The sequence below is a fragment of the Frankliniella occidentalis genome, unplaced genomic scaffold (genome assembly GCF_000697945.3).
Source record: "Frankliniella occidentalis isolate FOCC.00 unplaced genomic scaffold, Focc_3.1 Scaffold373, whole genome shotgun sequence".
NCBI classification, from domain to species: domain Eukaryota; kingdom Metazoa; phylum Arthropoda; class Insecta; order Thysanoptera; family Thripidae; genus Frankliniella; species Frankliniella occidentalis.
The window spans coordinates 107,158-114,003 of record NW_026267496.1 but is presented as its reverse complement, the minus strand read 5'-3'; positions in this window follow the sequence as shown (position 1 = coordinate 114,003).

Below are 6,846 nucleotides of genomic sequence, written 5' to 3'. Positions count from 1 at the left end.
AATCGAATCGTCGTTATCTGTTGGGGGGAGGGGGGGAGGGGGCAGGGTGTGTGTAGGACCGACGGGGCCCTGCCTGGGACGCTGCTGGGTGACAAACAGTCGATATGAGGGGTATCAGCCACCCTGCTCCCCTCCCCGCCTTCCCTCCGGCCGTCATTCATGTTAGAATAACAGGATGTATGATTCACAGCAGCAGCAGCCGCAGGAAGAGGCCAGTGGCACCGCCGCGCCAAACCTCTGATAGGGTACTACGTCGGGATGGCGACCGGTTTGGGTGTTTAGTCACCCGACCAAGAATCATACGGCCCACATCAACACCCCTCGGAATATTTCGTCATCCTAGCCGAGTGGGTGGGCTTGTCTAAACCGTCTGTAGCGAGTAGTCAGTAGTCCAAACCCCTACCTGTCGCCTAATTAGAACTAAAAATTAAACAGCAACAAAATTACTCGACGGTCATGTGGGCTCATTGAACTGAAAGGTAACACGTTTAGGAAATGGCGAAACGGAAGAAACATCTGCCAAAAGTGGAGGGTGTGTAGGTAGGGAAAGGGGGGGGGGTGCACGTTTGGCCCCATCCTGCTGCTGTGGGGTTGGCTGCCGAGCTAGCCGCTCCAGGCGCTTGACTTTGAAATCAAAACCGACGCCCGGGGATAGGAGGGAAAGGGCGAGGGGAAAGGGGGGGGGGAGGGTGCTGTTCCGAGCGGAAAAGCGGTACAAAGCTAATCTCGGAAGTGCGCGACCGCCCCGCCCCGCCACCACCACTCCGCAGCCATAGAGACAGACTCCACTGGGGTCCACAACCACGCCGCGGAAGCAGAGAGGAAACACTACCAGTCGGGCGGCAAAGCCCGGCGCAAACGACGATCATCGTATGAAAAATTGATGGATAATTATTTTGCAGGGAGCAGGGGCCGCCGCGGCGTTGCGGGCGCACGGCGCCTTCAGGAGACACACGCCACCGCAATAAAATTTGGGGAAAGCATAATAAATTTTTTGGTCGGGACCGAGCAGCAGGGCAATAAATGATGGCCACCGGAGGGAAGGAAACAGAGGGCAGAGAGGGAGGAGGGTGGCGGAAGAGGCACATGTGGGAGAGAGAGAGAGGGGTGGGGGAGAGAGAGAGAGGAAGGGGAGAGAGAGAGAGAGAGAGAGAGAGAGAGAGAGACAGGGGCGCTATATATGCTCCGCTCAGAGCTGTGTTGGAATTGAACCACGATGAGGGAGAGTGCGGGGACTGGGCTGGGCGTGGCGCGCTTGGCGTGGTGTGGTGGTGGGCGCGACCTTTAGCGGTCACACTATCGCGCCACGCCACGCCACGACCAATGGCCCGGCGTGCTGCTCCCTTACCCCTTCACTGGCTGCCCATCGCGCTTTGCTGTACCAATTTCAAGTGTGTCACAGATAAACACACAAACATTACTTCTATGTCACTGACAAAACACGGCGTGTAGCAGTCGAATTTGGTGAGTTAATCGAATCTCACGTGGACTTCGTATTCAGTAGCTCTATGGAGGAAGTTGTTTTGAAAGGGTTACGCACAATTCCATCTTAAGGATTTGTTCGTATTCTCCGTAAGGAATTTCTTTGCATTACAGAGCACAGAACCTTACGAATCAAAATGCCAAATGCTTCGCAATTGCAAAACAATGCTTTGAAGTTACAGAGGAAATGCTTAGCTGGTATTTTGTTTTGTAAAGTGTTTATCAGTGAGGAAATCGTTTACAATTACAAATCAGCCGCAATCGTCCGGAGTATATGTTTACAGTCGGTATTACGTTATGTAATGCGTAAGACACCTAGTTTAGGTGTTCAGTGAATGAGGGAGTTGAAAACCTCCTCGCCTACTCGATTTTCCCCCGCCGAAAATGCCCTATCCTGTTCAAGTGTTAGACACTAACAAAAACGTGAGCGCTCACGAGGAGATCCCCCTCCCCCAACCCCCAACTTCCAAAATAGGTGTACAACGAGTTGGGATCAATTTTTAGAGAGTTTTTCGCTAATTTTCATAAATTTAGCGCGAATTTTCTTGCAAATTTAATTTTTGGGCGATTTTGACGCGAGTTTCACGCGAGTTGGGCGTGGGCAAGTGTACAACAAGTTGGCTATAGTGGGGGGGGGGGGCCTCCGCTGGACTGTCACCCGCGTGCTGGACAGCTGGACAGTCACCCGCGGGCTGGACAGTCACACACGTGCTGGACTGTCACCCGCGTGCTGGACAGCAGAGTTGGGAAAAGAGCTGCCGCCCGCCCGCCCGGCCCGCTCGCCAGTGCGGCTGCTTGCCGCTCACAACCGACCGAGTCTTCGGACGGTCGCCCTGTCCCCCGTCCGACGGCAGTGCGATCGCCTGCAACTGTCTGCGGATGCACGCAGCGGCAGGCTCTGATTGGCTGATCCAGACCCGAATCTCACCTTCGGATGCTGAGATCGAGACTCGGCTTCCGAGTCAGCCAAATGAAGCGGCGTGGCGTGGAGTAGCGCTCCGCTGGCGAGCGGCAGGCGATCGCACGCGGTTGCGGCGGGCGGTCGCTCTCTGCCGATTTTCCCAACTCTGCTGGACAGTCACACCCATGTCGGCCTGATGCGCCTGCACGTGCCCCCTCCCGCTCACGTGCCGGCTGCGGTTTATGGCAAACCCGAGGGGAACAGGGGTCCTCCTGCGGCACGACGATCAATTACGTGAAGGAAAGGAACACACACACGCACACACACACACACACATCTCGCACATAAATTGTACACGCATATGCACGCAGGAGTCGCATTGCAGAAGCAGCGAAGCTGATGACCATCTGGCCGCCTCCCAAAAGCCAAAAATCCTAATAGTTTTTCTCCCTAGGTTGTAACCTCTGAAAACACCATATCACTTTTTGTTCCCCATGAAGAAGACGTGTCTTCATGTTACAAAGAATTTAGTTCGTGGAGGTACAACGCGGATCTGAGACAGGACACACCTTCCCTATATTTGCGAACAGCCAGTTGGTAACTTTAGATAGCACGTATGGCCTCTTATAATACTCTTAAGATTCAATCCCTTGTTTCTGAACTATTCAGAGCCCTACGTTTGTAAAAAGAGAAGGTGATCATAACTTTTTTTTTACAGTGAGCAGCAATAATATATACGAATCTGCAGGGAGGGCCGGGCGAGGTGGTGTAGGAGGTGGATGGAGGCGAGAGCGGCAATATGTTTCACACGGGAGGCACACAACAACCAACCACCACCGCTCACTAGTCAGCCTAATGAATGCGCACTGGGGATAGAGAGAGGAGAAGGGGCGGCCGCGGCGGGCTACCCGTCCTCCTCCTGATGGAGCGATGAGGCACTACACCGAGTTTATCTCGGGCCCTTGCGTCAGCACGGAGAGATACCGCATCAGCAGCAAAGAGCTGCTGCCGCAGCAGCAGCAGCGGCAGCAGCAGCAGCAGTGGATGAAGAAGGCGGAGCAGCGAGGCCCACCACCATCATACCATGGTGGTGGCCGAGCAATGTGCGGAAACATCACTTGTATTTCATCAGTCTTATCACTGCAGCTGTGCCGAGCTAATACCACCACCGCCGCGCTCAACACGAGAGCAGCAGGCCCACAGGCAGGCGCGCCGCCGCCGCGCGAGCGGCCAAAAAAGCGCGGCCAAAGAAACGGCAGCGAATGCGAAATGGAGAATAATGTAATAAAATAACAATAGACTCGGTCCGTCGAGGACGCCGTCGCGTAATAATTGGTTACCTGGAGCGCGCGCGCCGCGGGGTGGCCTCTCTCTCGCTGCGCACCGCGTCACGTGGTGGGGCTGACGGCCACGTGGGCGCCGCCGCGACACCTGTTGCACGAGTACCCGGGACACGAGAGGGGGGCGACGGCGACGCGCAGGGGCGGGGCGCGCGGGGCGCAGCGCGGACACCGCGGCCATACACCACCACCGCCCCGCAGGACTGGAGCGGGCAGACTAGACTGTAGGCCTGCAGGCGGGGCGGGCCGGGGGCCGAGCCGCGTCGGGCAAGGCTTGATGCTGGCGGGGAGGGGGAGAGGACAGGAGGAGGAGGGGGTACGATAGTGCCCTGATAGAGAGATAGCGGGACTCAAGTGGATAGACTGTCCTCTCGCAGGGCCGGAACCAGGCCAATCGTTCACCCAAGGCCCCGACGCGTCCTCTTCAGCCATCCATCTGCCCATCTCTCTCTCTCTCTCTCTCTCTCTCTCTCTCTCTCTCTCTCTCGTACAGCTGGTAGATTCGCCGAGATCAGCGATTCTCTCCGTAATTGCCTCTTTCCGCAAATACCCTACTCTCCTCTTCCCCTCCCCACCGTCACCTCCTCCTCCCCGCACTTAGTCAAACCGCTCACACGACCCCCCATGTTTGAAAAGGAGTGGGCGGGGGGTTGGTGGTGGAAGAAGGGTAAGTGGGGAGAGTCACGATGGAACCACTCAGATCCGGGGAGGAGAGAGAGTGAGAGTGAGACAGAGAGAAAGCGAGACGAGGGGCGCAAAGAGCCTCGTGTGAGATAGACCTTCCAGACCTCTTCTAAAGGTCAATAGGTGTGTGCAATTTTTGGAAATTTCCCTAATGTTCAAATTTGCACGCACATACGACGATAATGTGCGAACGCATAGAATAAGCAGTTTCATCATGATTTTACACATATCAAGCATGAAAAGTTGCACATTTTTGTTCCACCAGCTGGCAAGATGGTCAGCAGGGGTGAGGTCACGCAACACCACAATACAGCAGGCCCTCTCGCAGCTGCCCGCGCCGCCCCTTGAGGCCAAAAGAAAGTTCCCCGTGATGACAAAGATGTCCACGCGACGAGGAGAGCCCCCTCGCACAGCAGCAAGAGGAGGTCGGAGACATGCGCCCGTCTCTCTCTCTCTCTCTATCTCTCTCTCTCTCTCTCTCTCTCTCTCTCTGCTCTCCTCCCTTTCCCTCCTTTCTCTTCCCGTCCAATCGATCGCCAGGCCGTTGGGCCGTCTGGACGAGAGGCGATCATTGTCCCGTCCCCTCTCTCCCTTGTCACCCTCGTGTCCGTCCTGGTCCTGCCGGGTCCCCCGTCGTCGGCCCTAGCGCCGCCGCCGCCGCCTCGCTCCAGGCCACCGAGTTAGGGTGCCAAGTTGGCAAGTCTAATTAAATATGGCGGCAAAAAGAGAAAAGAGACAGGGAGGGAGGAGCGGGTGAGGGAAGGAGAGCACGCGTCGGAAAGTACAGTGTTCTCTTTCTCCCAAGAGGTGGATGAGCGTCCCCGTCTCCCCAAACCCCCCACAAAAAAAATAATTTAAAGAAATCCGTCAGGTTTTTCAGTTTTGCTGTGCCGACTTCACACGTGCGGGCGGTCTGCCCTCTCGCTCGGGGTCGGTATGCATCGAAACCCACCACCACCCCCGCTCGCGCCCGCCTGATCCAGATGCAGCGCGACTTTTTCAGCCACCCGGACCACTCCCAAATGGCGGGGGAAGTTTTTGGCCCAATGCAACATGCATCCGTGAAGCTCTTCCTGCATAAGGCGCAATTATAAGTAGAATTGACAAATTTGAATCTTTAATAGACATTTGTTTTAAATACTGAAGAAAGCACAGAAGGTACACATTCGTCACGACTTACGTTTAATAAGTCGCATCCTCCGCGCAATGGACAAAAATATTCCCTTGTCATTTAAAGTGAAAGGACGCCCATGTATCACAAATGTGCACGGCCCATCACGGCGTTCTGACCGCGGTCCGTTTGGCGCCTCCGCCCGCCGGTGTCCCGGGGGGTCCCGCGGTATGTCGTGACGCGGCGCAGTGGCCGGCCCGGTCGCCACTACTCCACTGACCTCCTGGCCCCCGGGCGGCGCCCGGGAAGAGCCGGGGACGGGGGTCGGGGACCACGCCCATAGACCAGGCCGCCTGGCCGCTGCAGGACGGGCCCCCGAGTCAATACGCGCCCTACGTCACTGACCCGTCCGCCCCCCTCTGGCCTCGCCGCCTCGCCAACGCCCCGTGGAGCCACCTCCCGCTCCAGCAGGGGGCCGTCCGCGAGCGTCCGGGAACGTCCGAGAGCCCCTGCTGCACGAGGTGGCGGAGGACACATCACATACCATATGCGTAAGCACGACAGCACAACAGTGTGAAAACCATGTCAACACACAGTGTGAAAAAAGCACAGTAAGTTGACCAATAGTACTTGCTTTGGTCAATCCGACTCACGGTTGTCCTGATCCTTTACGGGAATGGTGTACTTTTTCTCTACTTTGACACGGGATTTTACACGGTTCACACATAAGAATACGTTTTGCTTGGCTAGTTTGCGAGCACTTTAAAGTATTATTGGACCGCGTCACACACTTGGAAGTTGTTGTACAGAAGGCCAGTAGTACATATACGCCAACATACGGCATTTAAACAGACGTGGCAGCGTCGTCGTTTTAATATCACCGGCTTGGGTGGGGAAGGAGTAGTAGAAAGGGCGGGGGAAGGGGGGGGGGAGTGAAGCCGGGGCGATCTCTTCATTCGCCGCGCATACATAACGCCCTCACCCCCCTCCCCCGCCCCACCTCTGCTTGACATAAAAGCGAGAGGGCAGGGCGCCCCTTTCTGTTGGTCGGGCGTCTTTGGGGGAGAGAGGCCCCGGCGGTATGAGAGGGGTAGTGCTCGAGGGTTCTAGCCCTCAGAGAAGGAAGGGAGGGGTACACTGCCCCCTTCTCTCTCTCTCTCTCTCTCTCTCTCTCTCTCTCTCTCTCTGATGTCTGATGATGCCGGCGGCGGGATCAGATGAATGAACGGCGACCGTACGACCCGCCGTATTCAGTGACGCGACGAAAGGACAGGAGAGGGGCCAGGGAAGAGGTAGAGAGATGGATGAAGAGAGAGAGAGGGAGGGAG